At 43.6% G+C, this 21,176-nt stretch overlaps 1 protein-coding gene across 6 annotated transcripts in view; it reads left to right on the top strand.

Moving 5' to 3' along the window:
* Positions 1 to 21,176, top strand: part of PHLDB2 (pleckstrin homology like domain family B member 2) — a 247,294-nt gene that overhangs the window by 120,833 nt on the left and 105,285 nt on the right. The window contains exon 1 of one of the 6 annotated variants that reach the window (XM_047792757.1): positions 3,817 to 4,092. The exons of 4 other annotated variants lie outside the window; for them this stretch is intronic. The gene's annotated coding sequence lies outside the window, so the exon portion shown is untranslated. Of the gene's footprint in view, positions 1 to 3,816; positions 4,093 to 4,360; positions 4,424 to 21,176 lie in introns of those variants that run through there. One more of the 6 variants, XM_047792748.1, reaches the window with a different exon arrangement.

The following is a 21,176-nucleotide window of genomic DNA, read 5'->3' as shown; positions in this document are numbered from 1 at the left end:
CTGCTGTGTAGTTTACAACACAATATCCCTGGTGGACCTGAGGGCATGGCTGACGGAGAAGGTGTGGCAAGCTGTGACTAAATAGGGTACTTTATTTTAAAGAAAGAATCCAGGAAATGGGAGTTCCCGTTGTGGCTCAGCGGAAAGGAATCTGACTAGCATTCATGATGATGCAGGTTCGATGCCTGATCTTGCTCAGTGGGTTGGGGGTCCGGCGTTGCCATGGGCTGTGGTGTAGGTCGCAGACATGGCTCAGATCCCATGTTGCTGTGGCTGTGGTGTAGACTGGCAGCTACAGCTCCAATTCGACCCCTAGTCTGGGAACCTCCACATGCCTTGGGTGAGGCCCTTTTAAAAAGACAAAAGAATAAAATAAAGAAAAATTAAAAAAAATAAAGAACCCAGGAAATGAAAAAAAAAAGAGCTCATGTCTTTTTTTTTCTTTCTATTTTATTTATCTTTTATTTTTTATTTTTTTGTCTTTTTGCCTTTTCTAGGGCCACTCCTGCAGCATATGGAGGTTCCCAGGCTAGGGGTCGAATCAGAGCTGTAGCCGCTGGCCTACGCCACAGCCACACAACTTGGGATCTGAGCTTCGTCTGCGACTTACACCATAGCTCACGGCAGTGCTGGATCCTTAACCCATTGAGCAAGGCCAGGGATCGAACCTGCAACCTCATGGTTCCTAGCTGGATTCGTTAACCACTGAGCCACGACGGGAACTCCCGACAGTACTTACTTCGCAAAGTTGTTATAAGGATTAAACTAATGAAGACTGTGATATATTTGGAAGAATGCCTGGTACATAGAGTAACGGTTGGTCTCAATAACTATTAGCTGTATTATTCAAGAATATTGTCAGTCTAACTATGGCCATTCTAGGTGTGTCTAGTTGGTAAATATACTCCTCGGAGCCTTTGAGGGAGAGCAACTGTCTCCAAGACATCTGTCTAGTTGAGAGTATTGCTGGAATTGTTCCAGGCCAGGAAGTGTTTACACCCATTATGCTTTGGGTCAAAGTCATTCATTTTTTAGCACTAAGTACATGTGAGGCATCATTCTAGGAGTACTGGGGATTTACCACTGGAGGCGGCAAACAAAAATCCTGCCTGCAGAAAACTTACATTGTAGTGAGGAGAGTCAGAAAATAAACATATGAAAAAATACATTTTATGGGGAGTTCCCATTGTGGCTCAGTGGTTTAAGAACCTGACATAGTGTCTGTGAGGATTTGTTTCTATCTCTGGCCTTGCTCAGTTGGTTAAAGATCCACCTGTGCCACAAGCTGTAGATTGCAGATGCGGCTCAGATCTGATGTTGCTGTGGCTGTGGTGTAGGCCAGCAGCTGCAGCTCTGATTCGACTCCTCGCCTGGGAACTTCCATATGCTGAAGGTGCTATTGTAAAATACAAACAAACAACAACAAAATATTATAATATTAGAGGTGTCGAAGGAAGGAGGAGGGAAGAAGTGAGCTAGCTCACTGGTATGGGGAATGCTTTTTCATTTTAATGGTCAGAGTAAGCTTGAGGAACATGGTGACATTTGAGCAGTGTCTTGAAGGAAGTGCAAAAGCAAGCCATGCAGGTACTTGGGGTGAGGAGGAATTTTAGGCAGAGAGAACAGCTAGCATTAAGGCCCCAAGATGGCAGCATACCATATAGGAATCTAGTCCAGGAACACTGAGGAGGCCATTGTGGCAGGAGCTAAGTGACTGAAGTCAGAGAAGTAGATGCTGAGGTCAAAGAACCACAGATCATGTATTTTCCTTTTAGGCCTTTCTTAGCCTTTGCCTTTAACTCTGATTGAGATGTGAGCCGCTATAGGGTTTTGAGCAAACCTGAGTTGGCTCAATGTTTAAAAAGGATTGTTCTGGTTGTGAGTTGAGAACTGCCTGCAGGGGGGCAAAAGTAGAAACAGGGCAAGGATAAGTCAAGACGTGATGCCAGACCAGGGTAGTGATAATGATGCAGGTGGTGAGTAGTTGAATATTGGACTTATTTTGAAAGTGGAGCTAATTTTTTTTCTTTTCCTGGTGGACTGGATTTGAAATGTGAGAGAAACAGAAAACTCAAGGATGACACCAAGGTTTTTGGCCTGATATGAGGAAGACTTCAGTTGAGATGGGGTGGTTGGGGATTGGAAAGAAGAATTTCAGGATTTCAGTGTCAGAGATGTTACCTGGGAGAAGCCTAGTAGGCATCTAAGTGGGCAGGAGCCTGGGGCCTGCAGTTCAGGGGAGGTGGTCAGGCTGGAGGTAAAATTTGGGAGTCATTACCACACAGGTGATCTTTAGTGCCATGAGACAGGATGAGATCATTAAGGGAATGGGTATAAATAGACGAGGGGTTGAAAGCCTGAACTCTGGTGACACAAACCCTGGGGAAAGAGAAGGGACTAGCAAGGGAGACTGAGAAGAGCAAGCAGTGGAGTAGGAAGAAAAGACATGAAAAAGTTGTGGAAGTCCACATAAAATTGTTTTCAGGTGAAAAAGGTATTTAACCATGAATTTCTGCTAATAGTTGGAGTGAGATGAGCCCTGAAAAAATGTCCAATTTAGAAGTTTGATCTTCCTAGGAGGATTTCTAAAGGACATAGTAGAAGCAAAACCTGATCAGAGTAAATGGGAAGAGAAAACTTGGAGACAGCTTTTCTTAAACACTTTTTTTTTTTTTTTGGTCGCACCAGTTTCTGTGCCTAGGATCGAACCCATGCCACAGCATTTACCAGAACCACAGCAGAGACAACATGGGATTCCCCAAACTGCTAGGTCACCAGGGAACTCCTCCTAGAGACTCTTTAAGGGAGTTTTGCTGTGGCTGAGCAGGAAAAAAAGGCAAGTGGCTGGAGGGGGAAGTGGATTCCAGAGAGTTTTTTGCTTTTAAGGTGGGAGAAATAAAATGATTTTATGGTGATGGGATGATTCAATAGGAGGAAATTGTTGATGTGGGAGAGAAGAGAGAACTACTGGCGCATCTAAGTGTCCTACTGATTCCTGTATGTTTCTGAGGGGAAAAGAACCAGGACAGGGAAAAAGACATTTCTATAAGACACCAAGTAGTTAGTAGGTGAACTTCTACCCTAAACTAGAAGTCAGACTTTTACTTGCCCAAATGAAAAGTCCATTAAATAAGCAATTTGTTGAGGGCCTACTAAGTGCCTCTCATGGTGTCAGGAATTTTGCATACATTATCCGAAATCCTGCTACATTGGTATCACTGTTACTACACAGAAGATGACCTTGAGGCTGGGAGTGAAAACAACTTGCCCAAAGCCATACTGATCATAAATTAGTTTGCAATTTATCGTGCTCTTTCTTGTTGTTGTGAATTACTGGAGGGCCAATGACCTTTGTCTTGGTAAGCCCAGAGAATCACTCAGAACTTGGCAGAGGTTCACACTCCCGCGTGCGGAGAGGGACTGAGGCCGCTCTGGGTCCAGTTGGTCGCCTTCCGCGGAAGCACCCGCTGTTCACATCAGCCTTGTTTTCACTGGTTGCAGCCACTGAGAATAAAACACATTGGAAAATATAAAAACTTCCAAGAGAAATAACCAAAAGGAAATCAGTGTAAGTTATTTTAAAGGATTTTAAAATAATAACCCAACGATTTTGCAGAGCTGCTTTTCTGATGTTGGGTACCTGCCCGCGGGCGAGGTGTAGGGAGGAGGTGCGGTCACCTGGAGTTTCCCAGTAGAAACTTCACCGTTGGGTGAAGAAATCGCCGCCCGAGGACGTGTACCCTCCCGCCCTTCTTCCAGCTCATTAAGAAAGACTTCGGTAAGTGAGACAAAAGTTTCTACTGCACGGCTGACTGTAAACGCGGCTTGGAGAAGCTGGCGCCCTGTGATGGGGCGACCAACCAAACCCCTCCTGCAGCAGTAGAAGCCCCAACTGCGAGCTGCCGGGAGCTTCACCGACTTCACTGTTTCGAGCCCCTCCGTGCCCGCCGCGGTGGTTACAAAGGGTGCCGAGGCACAGGAGCCGCGCGGGGCCCACCACCGCGGCTCGAGGGGGACCGCACCCAGAGGCTTGGCCTCCGGAGCGCGCCTTCCGTCCCTCGCCGCAGGGACCCCGCCGCACAGAAGAGCCAGGTGAGGAGGGGCCGGCCGCAGGAGGGGTGGAGGGGGCCGGACCGGCTTCGCGCTTCCGAGCCGCTCCCTCCGGGGGCTGCCTCCCCCCGCCGCCGAGTTGGTCGCCGCCCGTTTGCTCGGCGGAGGGTTGGGGGCGGAGAGGAGGCAGTGGCCGCCGGGGCCGGGAGGGGCGCGCTGACTGCGCTCCGCGAGTCCGGAGTGGCCGGACGGCTGCGGCTGGAACTGCGGCGGGTCCGGAGGGAGGGTGGGAGGGAGGCGGGGGCGGGGGCAAGGGCAAGGCGAGGGGCAGCAGGGCCCTTGGAGAGTGGCGGCTCCGAGGAAAGATGAGACGGTGAGTGGGTGCCGGGGACGCAGACGTTTTTTTTTTTTTGCTTTTCTTGCGGGCTGCAGGGACAAAAGCCCGGGCTGGGGTTAGCAGAGCCCGGGCTGCGCAGCTTTGGGGGGCCCAACCCCAGGAATGGATAGACCTCGGTTGAGAGGATCCTTGGGAGGGAGCGGCGGGACAGAAGAGAAGCTCACAGAACTATCGTAGGGAACGGGCGGATTTGGGGGGGACCGGAGGGAACTTTTGCTGAGAAGTCTGTATACTCAAGGAGAGAGAGGGATCGGGAACTTGGGGGTAGGCTGCTTTGTCGCTGTGGGCAGAGTAAAGAGAGAGTCCGCCGCTGGATGGTGTGGGCGCGGAATTCAGAGAAGACCCCCTCCCCCAAATATCTAGCTAGCTGCGCTTTTGGTCCACTTTATTTCAAGAGTGGGGCTCGCAAGTTCGAACCTCTCAGGGCCTCGGATTCCGATTTGGCTTTAGATTCCCCCGCTCCAAATGTATGTTATGGCGGTCTCCGCACCCCTAGACATAGGGGCTGGAAGTGGGAAATGTTTTGAACCCCTGTTACACCCGCGCCCGGCACGGCCGAGGCGTGGCTGAAATGTTTGCTGGTACCTTGAATAACTTAGCTCTAGCAGTCATCACTTATTAAAGCGCCGCGGACCTGGCTAACTCCCGCCACCGCCAGGAAATTAAAAGGCTGACAGGCTGTCCCTTCCAGGGTTGGGGTTTCCTGTTTAAAAGGGCTTAGGAAGTAGAACCTGCTTTCCAGCGCCTACCCATCCACCTTTCTCATGTAAAAAGGGGATTGCGCCTGCAGCCTTTTCTGTTGGTAGACTTGCCAGAGGCTGGAAATCCTCCTGCCTGGCCCTGCCCTCATCCCTAGAAGTCTTCCTTCTGCTGCTCTAAAGTAGCTCTCAAGAATTCTAGAGTGCACAACTAGTCACTGCCAGAGGCAGCTGGGAGTGGAACTAGGAGAAGAGGCATAAACCTGGGGCGTGCTTTTAGTGTAAATATATGTCAGCCACATTTCCCTTCCTTGTATGAATGTATTCATTATAGATACTTATTTTCAACTTTAAACATTAAGCGTCCTAGTTGGGCTTAATTTAGGCATTTGAGATATTCCTCTGAGATTCTAGCATTATCTGAATTCAGCTGGGAGAGGTCTAAATGAACTTCACAGTTTCGGAAAGTTAAACTTTTGCCCTGAGAACACTTAAATTCTTGGTTTCTGGTAGGATAGCAACGGAGTAGTTGGATTGGGGATAAATAAACCGTTAGAGTTGCCTACTATTTTAACAGAATGGCTATATCCCTGGTACCATTGCCCTCAATTGTGTAAATATTTGTTTGAATAGAGAGCTAAGGTTCTTTGAAAAGTAACAGTTGTGTCTATTCATGATTCTTTTTTCATATCCTGGACCTAAGTTATTTAACAGTTTTTTTTTAGTTGTTTTTATCTTACATATTTAATGTGGAAATTTAAACATTGCATGTACTTAAGAAATTCTGTAAAGTCCCCAAAATGTTTATAACTGAGATTTCCTTTAAAAGCGGGGAGAGTTGAGTTTTTGCTCTTGGCTGATTAGTGTAGCCTTCACCTCCTGAGACCCGGAGGTTTGCAAACTCCAGCCTTTCTCACAAATGGAAAAATAAGATGTTTGGTTAGGAGTAGTCATCATTTCAGTCAATTTCCAGGCTTCAATCTGTTTTCATGCAGCTGGCAGCTGCTGTTCTTTTGGGCTGAGGACAGACTTTAGGGGATGTCTTTTGGATGGCTGATTGAAGTGGGGGAGGAAAAGATACTTGGGAAATTGCGCTGAGAGGTTGCTAATTCCTGTCTTAAAGAACCCCAGACCAAAACTGGAACTCTTCAGCAATCTTTTCACAAACGTTTTAGTTACTTGCTTTTGCACATGAGAGGGAAGAAAAAGCTGAAATGATTAGATCTATGATTGCATTTTGTAATTTTTCTTACAAGCGCCCTGTCTTGAGGTCTGTATTGTACACAAGGGTTGATTCTGGAGTGCACTAGAGAAGTTAGTGTGAAAAACGTGATTGCTTTTAAATACTTGCTAATTCTCAACCCTCATCAGGAAGGCGGTTCTGTGAATGATTTAGAAAGACAGTGGTTTTGTACATCTTCCAAGAGGGATACATGTGCTTTATAAATATGACTTTCTGTTAGATCTTAAATAATAATAATTGTGTAAATGTCATCTGTTTGAAACAAAAACAACTTTTAAGTGATGTGCCTTACTTAAAGCCTTGGTAGACAGAACTGCAGTGATTCTAAATGGAGGTGAATGGGGGAGGGGGGGCAGGGGACTCTTTGCTCCCCAGGGATTATTGGCCAATGTCTGGAGACATTTTTGGTTGTCACAGCTAGGGGCAGGGGACAACCCCAGCTGCCAGCTGGGGCTGGCATCTAGTAGGTAGAAGCCTAAGATGCTGCGTAATGTTTTACAATGCACAGGACACACAGTGAATTATCCAGCCCCAAACTCTGGCTGGGTATTACCTTGAGGGTGTATGTTAACAAGATTAGGAATCTTAATCTAATTTGGGTCCTCAAGAAACCAACTGTGTTCTTGCTCAACACAAAGAGACCTTTTTGTCTGCAGCAGATTTTTTCGCCCTTGGCATTAAGTGTCTTAATGTACCATAAATGCAAAGGAACTTGTATTCACTGACTTTGAGTTGGCTTAAAATGACAGAGTTTTGGAGTGTTATAGTGCAAGGGAGCCACAGAGATCACTGAGTTCAACTTTTTTTGTTTTATAGACGCAAAAACTTAGATGCCCAGAGATTAGTGACTGGCAAAGTCTCAAGTGAGTTAGTAATAGATGTAAGTTTTAGATACAACCCAGGATTAGAAAAACTGATGTTGGGACAAATGGAATTAAAAAAAATAAAAAGAACCTGACCTTTTGTGAGTATTTAGAGGTAACATTCTCCATAAATAAACTTTGATGGGGGAAGGGTAGCGTTAGCCATAGGGACTGTGGAGCATGTGCCTGAGTGTGTCAGCCCCAAGAAGAGGGTAATTCTATTGTGTGACCTGTGACACTCCATGTCTGATGCCTGCTCCATCCTTCCTGTGGCACAGTGGGCAACAGATGGTTCCACATTCATAGCAGATGCTGCTTTTGAATCCAGGTACAAAACAGAACATTTGAGATTTTTTTTTTGTCCCTCCCTGCCTCATGGGTTAAGGGTAGAGGGCATGAATGGATAGGGTTGTCTTGCACAGAAAGGAGGATGAGAGAGGCTTCCTGAGTACAGAGTTTAAAAAGACAGCTGGTATATAAGGAAATGAGCTTGCTTTGGGGCAGTTGTGGGGGAAATTCATAAACTGATGAGTGGATATCTAAGATCAGTGTGATATTTGCATAGAACTTGAGTTAGGGACCTGAAGACAATTCAAGCATGGCACTTCTTTGGGGCAGTTGGGCAAAATAACAATGGGGGTAAAAGGAATCTCAGAAATCCTCTTATCTGAATCCACTTGCTTGGCTAGTAAGAACCTGCAAACCAAACCTCCAAACTCCTGTTTCATTGTACTTTCTCTGACCACTCCCTCCTCCCCACCCATCTCTACCATTCCATCTCTTTACTTAATAGAGAAAAAAGTAATAGTAATATAACATTTTTGTTCATTTCTTAGGAGATTTTAAAAAGCATGGTATTTGTGAATGGCTCTGTTAATAGAAAGGTGTTATCTCAACAAGTTTATTTATTTATTTATTTATTATTTTCTTTTTTAGGGTCTCACCTATGGCATATGGAAGCTCCCAGGCCAGGGGTCAATCAGAGTTGTAGCTGCCAGGCTATACCACAGCTCACAGCAACCCCAAATCCTTAACCCACTGAGCGAGGCCAGGGATCAAACCCACATCCTCATGGATACTCATTGTGGTTCATTACCACTGAGATACAATGGAAACTCCTTAATGAGTTTTTGATTATCAGAAAAGTTGTGCACCTTGGGCCGAGCTTCCGTTTACATTATGATTAGCCATTAGGCCTCTGAATATGGATTCTCTGTTCTGTGTGCTAAGTGGTTCTGCCATGGTAGTTGTACTCCTCAAATCTGAGAGGTTCTGGCAATATAGAAGAATGTTTTTGTGTGCCTTTCTTGGAAGAGCTTCTGGACCTCACTGTGGTAGGTTCTTATCATTTTGACAACTAGTTAACGGGTGCACCTCAAAGCCAAGTACATAGTAGTATATTTAGAAATGATTCAGAAGTGATGACTCTGTTAAGAGGTCTGCTCTCTGCAGGTGCTGCAGTAAAGGGGAATAGCACCCTTTTCATTATCAACTTTCCTCTAGTCATCCTAGTTAGCTTTTTTTCAGGTGATGGGCAAGACGATGCGTTTGTTTGTTTCTTTTATAATTGTTGGCTGGAAATATTTACTGACATTGAATTTATGGGACACTTGGGTTTTGAAAGTGAATAAAACCAAAATGGGTAGGTCAAGTTTTCAAACCCCCTCAAAATAAATATTTAGTAAGGCAGAACTTGTCTCTGACACCCAGAAATTCACATCCTCTGGGGGTTAATTTGCACAGTTGTTTTCATGATATTTAGGAATGTTTCTTAAATGTTGAAAAGAAACTTTGTGCTGTATCTGTTTTAAAGGCAAGATTGTTATCTAAAGCAGCTAGTGGTCAATAGGAGAAACCCAAATATAAAAATGATTTCATTGAGATTTAGTAAGAAAGCTAGGGGTGGGAGAAGATTGCCATACAAAGAAACACATAAGGGGAGTTCCCGTCGTGGCACAGTGGTTAACGAATCCGACTAGGAACCATGAGGTTGCGGGTTCGGTCCCTGCCCTTGCTCAGTGGGTTAACGATCCGGCTTTGCCCGTGAGCTGTGGTGTAGGTTGCAGACGCGGCTCGGATCCTGTGTTGCTGTGGCTCTGGCGTAGGCCAGTGGCTACAGCTCCGATTAGACCCCTAGCCTGGGAACCTCCATATGCCACGGGAGTGGCCCAAAGAAATAGCAAAAAGACAAACAAACAAAAAAAAGAAACATAAATAAGATGTAGAGTAACAAATTAAGTTATATGGACACTTTTTTTTTTTTTTGTCATGCCCCGGGAATGAGCAAGTTCCCGGACTAGGTTTGAACCCTCACCACAGAAGTGACAACACCAGATCCTTAACTAGCTAAGCCAGGAGACTTTTTGAAAGAATTTTTTATGAGGGATATTTGTTTTGCCTAGTGTGGGTGGGTTGATTTCTTAGATGAACTGCTTTTCCTTACTTTGCAAATTAAGGGAAAAGGAAAAGTTTGTTCATGCCAGTATTTAATATTGTAACCTTAAGCAGGGTCAGCTTTTTTTATGATTTGCTGCTAAATCTAGAGTTCATTGGAATGTGGTGTTGATCATCTTAGAATATTTTGTTTGCATGCAGCATGCGACCTCTCCAGATGGTAATATGTTCGTGGAGTTAGCATTCGAAATAATAAAAAAGCTAAAAGGATGGAGTTCCCGTTGTGGCTCAGTGGTTAACGAATCTGACTAGGAACCATGACGTTGTGGGTTCGATCCCTGGCCTCACTCAGTGAGGTAAGGATTGAGTGTTGCCCTGAGCTGTGGCGTAGGTCGCAGACACAGCTCGAATCCCACATTGCTGTGGCTCTGGCGTAGGCCAGCGGCTACAGCTCTGATTAGACCCCTAGCCTGGGAATCTCCGTATACCGCAGGTGCAGCCTTAGAAAAGACAAAAAAAAAAAAAGACTAAAAAGGTTACAAGATTTCTTCTAGATTTGTTTCTTGACCACTGTATTGCTAAAACAAGGGCAAGTAACAGCAAAGGAAAGCCAGTTTCTGCACTCTTTTTACCAGTTCTGATGTAGCGTGAGTGATGCTTCAGAGCCAAGAGATATTCAGAGGGGACTGGGAAGTGAGGTCTGGCAGTCACAACTGCTTACGTCATTGCAGAAGTGGGTTTTCAAAAACAGTTTGAGATTTACTAAGGAAATTGCAAGCCTTGGGAATGTAGACAAAATATTTCTTATACATCATGCTGAATCAAATACCCATATTGTATTACACTAACATAACTCTGACCAGGCCTTTTTCCCACTATGTTATGCTGAAATAATTTACTGTGCCCTCGGAAGGTCATGGGCAACAGCCCTCGTGCAGTCTTTTCCCAATTAGGTAGCTGCCATCTTATCACTAAAACATGTTTCTGTTCTGTGGTCATTTCCATTTCCTGCGTTGTATAACTGGCACTCCAGTGTTATTTAACCTGTATCTATGGGAGTCTAGGAAGTTGGAGCAGAAAGAACCTCTAGTTCCCCTTCACCATTTTAAATATGTGGAAACCTCTGCTAAAACAAGGTGAAGACAGGCCAAGTGACTTGCTCTGGCTCTTTTTCTGTTGGTTGTTTTGGCAGAACCAGCGCTTAGGGACGGGTCTCCTGACTCATGTTCCTGGCAGCCTGTCCAGTGTGCTTTGCACTAGATTGGCCATTACAATAAAAATAACATCCTAATGTAACCATTTCCTTTATTAGGTCTTTTGGCCAGCTATAAGAAAACAGCACTGATTAAATTTAAAGTAGCCAGTTGTTTATTGATCTCTGCTGGTTCAAGTCCTTTTTTTTCCCTTTTCCTTCCAAGCAAAATAAATGGTGAAAAAGGTTGGTAGCAGGAAAGGGAAAAATTAAGAGTCTTAAAACCCACTTTGTATAATCAAGGGTTAAGTAATAAAGGGACAGCATCATTACTGTTTTGTTTAGTTTATAGTGTTTTTAGAGCCCATCCACTCTGTTTCTTGAGTTAAAAGGGAAAACACTATGAGCATGGGTGATGTGGTCAACTTGAGCTTGTTTCACCTCTCCTGAGTCCACTTACAAATACTGGGTAAGGGGATGGGGAACATGGTGCAGTTTGGGTTCTGTGAATGTTACTTTGAAAAAAGTAGAAGATGGTTCTTAAGAGAGTGCATTTTGCTCAATAGTGTGGAATGGGGACAGGGTGATACAAAGAGCAGAGTTTGCTCCCATAGACTCTCAGCTTCCAGTTATGGCTCATGGGGTGGTTTCAGGTGATTCCCAGAGTCAATATTTTTCTTGCATAAAATTGGCTTTAAAGGATGCTTTTTCCTGGAGAACTCCTCTGCTTCAGGAAGTACATCAGCAGTACAGGTGTACTCAGACATTCAAGCCCTCCAGCTTAGTTATTCTGTGACTCTCTGTTTCTTGGCTTTGTCATCCCTGTGGTGATCACATAATAGAGGAGGATTCCTCAAGGTCTGCAATCAGCATTATTCGATCCCAGGGTGAATTATGCCAATGATCAGGAATAAGAAGCAGAGGGACGGAGTTCCCGTCGTGGCGCAGTGGTTAACGAATCCGACTAGGAACCATGAGGTTGCGGGTTCGGTCCCTGCCCTTGCTCAGTGGGTTAAGTGTCCGGCGTTGCCGTGAGCTGTGGTGTAGGTTGCAGACGCGGCTCGGATCCCGTGTTGCTGTGGCTCTGGTGTAGGCCGGCATCTACAGCTCCGATTCGACCCCTAGCCTGGGAACCTCCATATGCCACGGGAGCGGCCCAAGAAATAGCAAAAAGACAAAAAAAAAAAAAAAGAAGCAGAGGGAAATATTGCCTTTATTGGGGAAAATTTTAGAAACATTTACCTTCAGCTAAAACTATCTTAGGATTCTATAAGGAATCCTCAAAATATAAAGTCTGTCATTTCCTACCTTGAGAACTCTCCCACTTTCAGAGAAGCCATCACATAATTTAATAATCTATAATGTTTGTTAGTCTCTCTCTTAGCAGAAATATATAAGGAGTGTGTGTGCATGTGTTTTAATGTTTTTTTGAGGCTGAAATTCTTCAAGATATGGCAGGTTTAGCTGTTTTTGTCCATACATTTTAACTTTCGGAAGAGGAAAGTTTTTATCTGGATACACATAGAAGTGAAGTTTAGATGGCCCACCTACCATTATCTTGCAAGTATTCCAAATATAATGGCCTGATACTGGTAACCTAGACAAGGCATTTCCTTTCAAATTTCTCCAAGATACTTAAAAAAAAATCAGCTTTTAGGAGCTTAATTAAATATGATAGAGGGTTAATATTTCATATTAAAAAAATCTGCTAGGAACCACTGATATGAACACATCCTTCTTTGTAAGTAAGCCACTATAATTTTTAAGTCAGTATATATTCATATGTTTTTATTTATACTGATTTTCAGAATGCACACATCTTTCACTTTTTAAATATTTTATTATGGAAAATTGTAAACATACATGCAAATTAAAAGAATATTGCTGTCATTATCCCATTATCCCAATACCCATCATTCAGCTTCAGCAATTATCTATATATGGCAATCTTATTTCATCTGTAGACCTTACTCCCCCCCCACCAAACATGGATTGTTATAAAGCAAATTTCAAATACGTAGTATTCTATCCATACAGTTTTTTTATTTTTTATTTTATTTTTTGTTTTTTTGCCTTTTCTAGGGCCGCTCCCGCAGCGTATGGAGGTTCCCAGGCTAGGGTTCTAATCGGAGCTGTAGCCACTGGCCTACACCAGAGCCACAGCAATGCAGGATCCAAGCCAAGTTTGTGACCCACACCACAGCTCACGGCAACGCCGGATCCTTAACCCACTGAGCAAGGCCAGGGATCGAATCCACAACCTCATGGTTCCTGGTCGGATTTGTTAACTACTGCACCATGATGGGAACTCCCCATAAAATTTTTTAATTGTAAATCTAGGAGCTTAGGATTTTTTTTTTGTCTTTTTGCTATTTCTTGGGCCGCTCCTGCGGCATATGGAGGTTCCCAGGCTAGGGGTCGAATGAGAGCTGTAGCCACAGGCCTACATTAGAGCCACAGCAACACGGGATCCGAGCCGCATCTGCAACCTACACCACAGCTCACGGCAATGCCGGATGGTTAACCCACTGAGCAAGGGCAGGGACCGAACCCGCAACCTCATTGTTCCTAGTTGGATTCATTAACCACTGCGCCACGACGGGAACTCTGGAGTTTAGGATTTTTAAAAAATATAAGAATATCATTATCACACCTAAAAACACGGCAGGGATTAAAATACCTTTTTTCCAGTCATGTCCAGATTCTCTAGTGGTCCCATACAGTTTTTGTTGAATTGTTCAAAAGAGGATCCAAATGAGGTCTACACATTGCATTCAGGTGTTAATTACTATGTCTCCATGTCTCCTGAGTCTCTTTTCATCTAGAACAGTTTCCTCTTTTTTTTTTTCCTTGCTTTTTTTTGCTAATTGAAGACATTGGTGTTTGTCCCCCCCCCCCCCAGACTTTCTCATAGTTTATTTTAAGTAATAGCATTTTCACGGTGTTGTTTAATACATTCCTCTGTTCCTTGTATTTTCCATAATCAGGAACAGCTTTTTTTTTTTTTTGGTCTTTTTAAGGTCACACCCACAGCATATGGAGGTTCCCAGACTTGGGGTCTAATCAGAGCTGAAGCCACTGGCCTACACCACAGCCACAGCAACAGCAACGCCAGATCCGAGCCACGTCTGTGACCTACATCACAGCTTATGGCAATGCTGGATCCTTAACCCTCTGAGGGAGGCCGGGGATCCAACCAAGTCCGCATGGGTACCAGTCATATTTGTTTCTGCTGAGCCACAATGGGAACTCCCAAGGAGAGCTTTTAATTTGAGAACTTTCCTACCACATCATTGTGTTGATATGTTGAACTTAACATACACATACCTTTTTTTTTTTTTTTTTTGGTCTTTTTGCCTTTTGCTGGGGCCGCTTCCTGCGGCATATGGAGGTTCCCAGACTAGGGGTCTAATGGGAGCTGTAGCCACGGCCTATGCCAGAGCCACAGCAACTCGGGGTCCGAGCCGCATCTGCGACCTACACCACAGCTCACGGCAATGCCAGATCCTTAACCCACTGAGCAAGGCCAGGGATCTAACCCGAAACCTCATGGTTCCTAGGCAGATTCGTTAACCACTGCGCCACGATGGGAACTCCTATACATATAACTTTATTATACATATATACTTATTAAATTAATACTGGGTTGCCTTTAAGTATTGCTAAAGCTGCTCTGATAATGACATAAACACAAATGTCAGTCCAGTTGGTAAGAGTCACATCTTGAATATTTAGATAAAAGTCAGGAGTTAGGCGAGTGGGAAGGGAATTTGAATGACCGTGTTTTTTGAGCTTGTTCCTGCTTTGCCCTTCCTCCTGCTTTGCCCTTCCCCCTCACAGGCTGAAGACAGTTATCACAGGAAACATGCTATCAAATTCTTTGGATAGTCTAAAGAATATTTTAAAGTTCATACAGACAAGTTTTACTCAAGAGACTTGCACAAAATTGTTTAAAGTCCCTGTAAATGATGTTTTACCCTCTTAAGTAAGAGTCCCCTAATATTTTAAGAATCCCTAAAATAAAATAATCTAGACTTATTTAAAAGTAGCCTCTGATCACAGGAGATAAAGATCCTTATTTGAAGTATGGTTATTGCTGTCAATTGTGATTACTTTTATTTTTTTCTTTTTTCTTTTTAGGGCCTCACCCACGGCATATGGAGGTTCCCAGACTAGGGGTTGAATCGGAGCTACAGCAGCCACAGCAACTCCAGATCCGAGCTGCGTGTGGCAGCCTACACCACAGCTCCCAGCAGCCCTGGATCCTTAACCCACTGAGCGAGGCCATGGATCGAACCCTTGTCCTCAAGGTTCCTAATTGGATTCATTTCCACCGTGCCCTGATGGGAACTCCGTGATTACTTTTAGATTGGATGCCACCTGGAATTCTTTTTTGACAGAACTTAGACTTCAGCAGGCTAGAGGTGACAGAAGGGAATGGTAGGGTGGGGTTAGACTCCTTTATTGTGGAAGGAAGAAGCCGAAACTTTTTAAACCTTTTTGTCCTCACTTCACTTCCTCCATCTGCATTAAATGTTCTCAATTTTCACCCCAACCCCCCCCCCCCCCCCCCCCCCCCGCCGACAGTCACTCCCCACCCTCTTCTGTGTTCTTTTTGTGTTCTTTTCCTCTCTGAGGCATCCTCAGATATTTTGTTCTTTTTTTTTTTTTGGTCTTTTTGCTATTTCTTTGGGCCGCTCCCGTGGCATATGGAGGTTCCCAGGCTAGGGGTCCAATCGGAGCTGTAGCCATTGGCCTACGCCAGAGCCACAGCAACGCGGGATCCGAGCCGCGTCTGCAACCTACACCACAGCTCACGGGCAACGCCGGATCATTAACCCACTGAGCAAGGGCAGGGACCGAACCCACAACCTCATGGTTCCCAGTCGGATTCGTTAACTACTGCGCCACGACGGGAACTCCTTTGTTCTTTTCTTAATGGTCTCCCTTACCTCTTCCTTTAGATGTTTTCAGGACGTAGAGGTCATATCAGCATTCTAGTGGTCCTCCCTTTCTCCTCAGCCATGGCCATGCATCACTGTGGGCATGTGGATTGTTTGTATCTGTCTCTTTGCATCTGCTACTATGTGTGTTTGTGTCTGCACATTGTAAGGTTTACTCTTTCAATAGACTCAGTCTGCATGAACAGCCTCCTCCTTATTCTGCCATTAAAATACACTTATTCCTGTGGAACTGCTTTTTGGGATCTTTTTGAGAGATAAAAATGCCTTCCTTAGAGACTCTCAGCCTGTCTAGATGTATCTGGTGGATAATGATCACTTTTGTTCAAATAGGCAGATCTTTAAATGACAGAGAACATGGCACAAGGAACAAGGAGTGGCAATCCATTTGCCGCCCTGTTTATTTGCAGAACAATAAGGGCACTATGTCTACTAAAAGAATTTTGGCTTTTTTGTTTTTGCTTTTTTTCCCCCTCTGCACTGAGATGTGTAAAATCTTGAGTGTGGAGGAAGAGTTTAGAGGAACAGAGCTTAGGAAGCCAGTTGCATGGTTGAGTGGAGCTCCTCTAGGGATGGATGTTGACAGTGGGAAGGTCCTGTGTAGGGCTGCTTGCAGAAACTGTGCATAGGAGAAAGATTTGAAGAAGATCTGGGCCTATGTGTTGAGAGGAGGTGTTTGCTGATGGGTGTGGGGTTGTGTGGAGAGGTGTGGCTTGTTTGCAGAGATGCACGAGGCCGAGGATTTAGTGATGAAAGGAAATATTTGTGAAAAAGGAGGGTTATATTTGCCAAAGCAGAGTTGAGAGGACAGAGGGTTTAACTGAGGATGGCGTTTGAATTACGGAGGGTGGGGGAAACAGGCTGCTTCTGGATTTCTGAAATGAGAATATTGCTACAGAAGGAAGTGGTTGTTCCTGAAGCTTCTAATTAGCCGCCTCCCAACAGACCTGTCCCCTCCCCCCCATCATGTTTTCTTGTTGGGATTAGTGGGAAAAGGGGGAGGTTTTGTGTCCATTGTTCTCCGTTCTTAAGCTCTGAGTTTGGGGCTGAAATGGATTTCTTGGTTTTTCCTATTCAGTCCTTTAAAAGCTTCCTCCCCTCTGGCTCCGTTGGTCACCAGAGAAGTGCCCCCCGCCCCCCAGAATGGCACTGCTTCTGACAGATTGCTCTAAGCTGGTGTCTGAGTTCAATTACGTGTCATCAGTACATGCTTTAAAACATTTCCGTATCGTAAACATCATCGCTGAAAGAGACCAGCCTGTGGACCACCAGTGCGCTGGGAGAGCTTGAAACGGCAGCTCTCAACCACCGCTTGTGGCAGAATATGCTCCCAGAGCCAGCACCTCAGCCCTGAGGCTCCTTGGAGGACACGGTAGAGACTCAGACTTTTTTATAAAGTGGAAATTTAAACCTACACTCTCATGATTTTTTTTTTTAAAGATTCTTTTTCTCGAATTTGCTCCTGCCATTCTCCCTCCATCCCCTTTTCCCAGCAACATGAAGAGATTTCCATTTTTCTATCACTTGCTCTGGCAATGATAGATTAATCCAAGTCCCTCTTTGATTAATTCCTGCTATCTTGGCTGATCCTAAGAAGAGTTTGTGCATGGCAGTGGAAAAGAACAAGTAACGCGTTGTATAATTTAGAAATCCTCCAAACACGCCCTAAAGTACCTGGAAAACTGCCTTTATATATATATATAGGTCAGACTTTTAAGTGCGTTTCGTGTACCACAGTAACATGACCTAGCAAATACTTCATTTCGATATGTTTGTTTTTGAAAACTCTGCTCCCCGGGAATGTTTTCATTATCTTGAAACTGAGATCCCTACAGCTCTGGTCTGGTCATCACAGTGCTCTGAATTCACCATTGATGGTTTACAGTTCGGACGGGATTAGCTTCACTGTGGGACTATTTGGTGCAAAGGGAGCTGGAGAATTGTATTTTAAAACAGATACCAGCACTGTGCCAAAGAGAAAAAAATCTGTCAAGAAACTTTCAAACATGATTATGGAGATTCGTTTTTCAAATAATTTTCTTCTCAATGGAAAAAGTACTGTGACTTTTTATGGGACCTTCCAGAGATCTCTAAATGAGTCCTGGCATTTTTTTTTTCTTCCAGTGAATTAAAAGGTCAAATTTTTATTTATTTATTTTTTATGTTTTAAAGTTTTATTGAAGTATAGTTGATTTACAATGTTGTGATAATGTCTGCTGTAAAACAAAGTGATTTAGTTTACACATGTACATGCATTCATTCTTTTTCAGATTCTTTTCCCATGTAGACCATCACAGAATGTTGGGTAGAGTTCCCTGTGCTATTCAGCAGGTCCCCACTGGCCAGTTAGTCCATATACCACAGTGTGCATATGCCAGTCCCAAACCCCTAGGCCATCCCTGCCCCTATCACATGTCCCCTTTGGTAACCATAAGTTTGTTTTCAAAGTCAATGAGTCTGTTTCTGTTCTGCAAATAAGTTAATTTGTATCCTTTTTTTTAAGATTCCACATATAAGTGATGTCATATGATGTTTGTCCTTCACTGTCTAACTTCACATAGTATGATCATCTCTAGCTCCCTCCATGTTGTTGCAAATGGCATTATTTCATTCTTTTTTATGGCTGAATAATATTTTGTTGTATATCTGCACTGCATCTTCTTTATCCAGTCCTCTGTTGATGGACGTTTAGGTTGCTTCCAGATCTTGGCTATTTTAAATAGTACTGCAGTGAACATTGGGGTGCATGTATCTTTTCTAATTATGGTTTTCTCTGCATATATGCCCAGGAGTGGTCTTGCTGGATCATAATGGTAGTTCTATTTTTAGTTTTTTTGAGGAAGCTCCATATTATTTTCCATAGTGGTTGTACCAATTTACATTCCCACCAGCAGGAATTCCATTTTTTCCACACCCTCTCCAGCATTTGTTGTTTGTCCACTTTTTGATGATGGCCATTCTGGCTGGTGTTAGGTGGTGCCCGAATGGCCATGGTCAAAAAGTCTGGCATTTTCTGATGGAAAGTGAGATGATGTACATTTCAAAGTGGTAAAATAACAAGAGCTCTGGAGGGATTAAATGTACAGATTGGAAAGTAACATTTCGACACACATGAAGTTCTTTCCTGTTTAGAGGTCCCAGTGATGTCTTTTCTCTCAAATGGGCACCAGATGCCTTCCTCTCTTCTCCAGGCCTGTTTCTCTTTCTGGGCATTTGCATGCAATATATGGAGCCATTGGTGCCCTTGGGACTGTTTTGCTTCCGCGGTAACCTAAGACGGTGATTTTATAATTTCCCTGAGACCTATTTTTCATTTAAATAAAATGTACAGGAAACCAAAAGTAAACACCAGGGGAGATCAAGAGGCCAGGGTGGAATCCTCTGAGTCTTCTTCACCTCCTCTCACACATGTTAACACAGACCTCCCTACCTGCTGCCCACCCTCTTGTTTGTCACTTTGGCAACACCTCCAGCAGTTCCCTTTCACCTGCTGCTGCCTCTGCCTTTCTTTTCCTGAACTAAACATTGTCTGCAGTGCCCGCTCCCATCTCTCTCTCCCTCCCTGTTGGGGAATTAAACCTGGTCTCTCTTACTGAATCAGCTACCCTCGGCCTGGTCCACTCGCCTTGCCTTCCCACTGTTCTACATTTCCCTATGCTTTTCCCATCTCTAGGGCTCACTCTGATGATCTCACCTGCAATGAAAAGAACACTCTGGAAGTAGTGAAGGAGAGGTATCAATAACCATTATTGTCACTCCTAGGGTTGTAAAGGCCACCTGTGTGATTCTCCACCTCTTGAGTTGAATTCATTTGAGGGTTTAGGAGATCTCAAGCTGACATGCTAAGCTGACAAACTAAGCCTCAGGGAAATGAGTGAACGCCATATGTATACTTGATGATACGTCTTTAAACATACAGCATTTTACACATCTAATATTTTACACCCAATAAGGTTGAACTGCAAAACTGGAGTATCAGACATAAATATCTTGTAAAATATTCTCTGAAATGTTCTTCCATCTAAATCATCTGTAACTTTCTCAGCAGTACAAATAATGGAGAAATGTTGCATGGCTCTTGCTCAGATGTGGCTTATTATTTGCAAATGTCCTGCTTGTCTGTTCCCTAGGAACTGTAAAGCTGATCTTCTTTCAGCCAATACCACTGTGGAATAATTTGGCATTGTATTTTGTTTGACAAATCAAACCACATCAGTAATTAAATATTTTGATTTTTTTTTTAAAGTGTGTGTGAGGAGGAAAGGGGAACCCAGTGTTGCCTCCCTGTAAGGTAGTAAGAATATTCTATGGTAGTTTGATGGTCTATAGTTTTGTTGGCCCAAATGAAGAGGGAACAGAGTTGATAATATTTCCTTTGAGTGATTAAATTGCATTTGCAACTGCAAACAGGTTGAACTATATTAATACATTTTATCATTTACAATGACATCAATGTCTTATACTGCTAAGTCAAAAATTAAACTTTTAAGTAACCATTTTGACGTGGGGTATTAAACTGTCACTTCTGTACCATTAACCTAAATATTGAAAATGCAGAGTTTGGGTTCAGTACTTAGCTTTCAACTTTTATTGAACAGAATCTTCTTTGGCTTCCTTTCAGGATTGCTGTCTCCACACATGGTGAGAATACCTCTTCTATGTAACTTAGTTCTGTTTCCCATTTTGTATGCATTAGCTTATAACTAAAGTCTTCCCCACTAACTGGCTTTAATTCTTTTCTTGTTATTCTAACATCTTGCTTGTGGATTTCCCTTTGTATCCTCATCCAGAATATCCTAAATGGTTGGAGGATCCCTATCCAGTATAAACCACACTTAGGATAGACATAGGCTTGGACCCTAGAGGGCATATCTCATGTGGTGGTAGAGATGGGAAAGGATTTAGACAACTCTGAGAGAGAAAGAGGTGGTTATTAAAAATTGAAAAGAACTGTTACTTTTTTTCCTACACAATTTCTGTTGTTAATTCATCAGAGACAGGATATTTGCTGGAAGTACCAGTGGTCTGACCTCTGATGGGCTTGAGATTTTGTTTATATCCTGAAAACCAAAAAATTTTAGGTGTGGAGGTGGCTTTATGTTACCATTGGATAATACTCCCTTCCTTTAATGGGACTTAACTTCATTGTCATTTTTTTCTATTATAACTTCCCTAGACTACCACTCTCACTGGGCAAGCCCCCTTCCATGCTTTTTTACTGATCTGTCAATCAATCCTCTGTTAAGGCATGTATCACACCATGTACCGTTTATTCACACGTGTGTTTTCCCCCTTGAACTCTTAAGCTATGTAAAGGCAGGAAATGGTGTCTTTGACCACATACTTTCCAGGGCATTGCTCAAAGCCTGGTTTATAGT

Source organism: Phacochoerus africanus, chromosome 1, assembly GCF_016906955.1.
Source record: "Phacochoerus africanus isolate WHEZ1 chromosome 1, ROS_Pafr_v1, whole genome shotgun sequence".
Classification (NCBI taxonomy): domain Eukaryota; kingdom Metazoa; phylum Chordata; class Mammalia; order Artiodactyla; family Suidae; genus Phacochoerus; species Phacochoerus africanus.
This window is presented reverse-complemented; position numbering and strand designations above follow the sequence as displayed.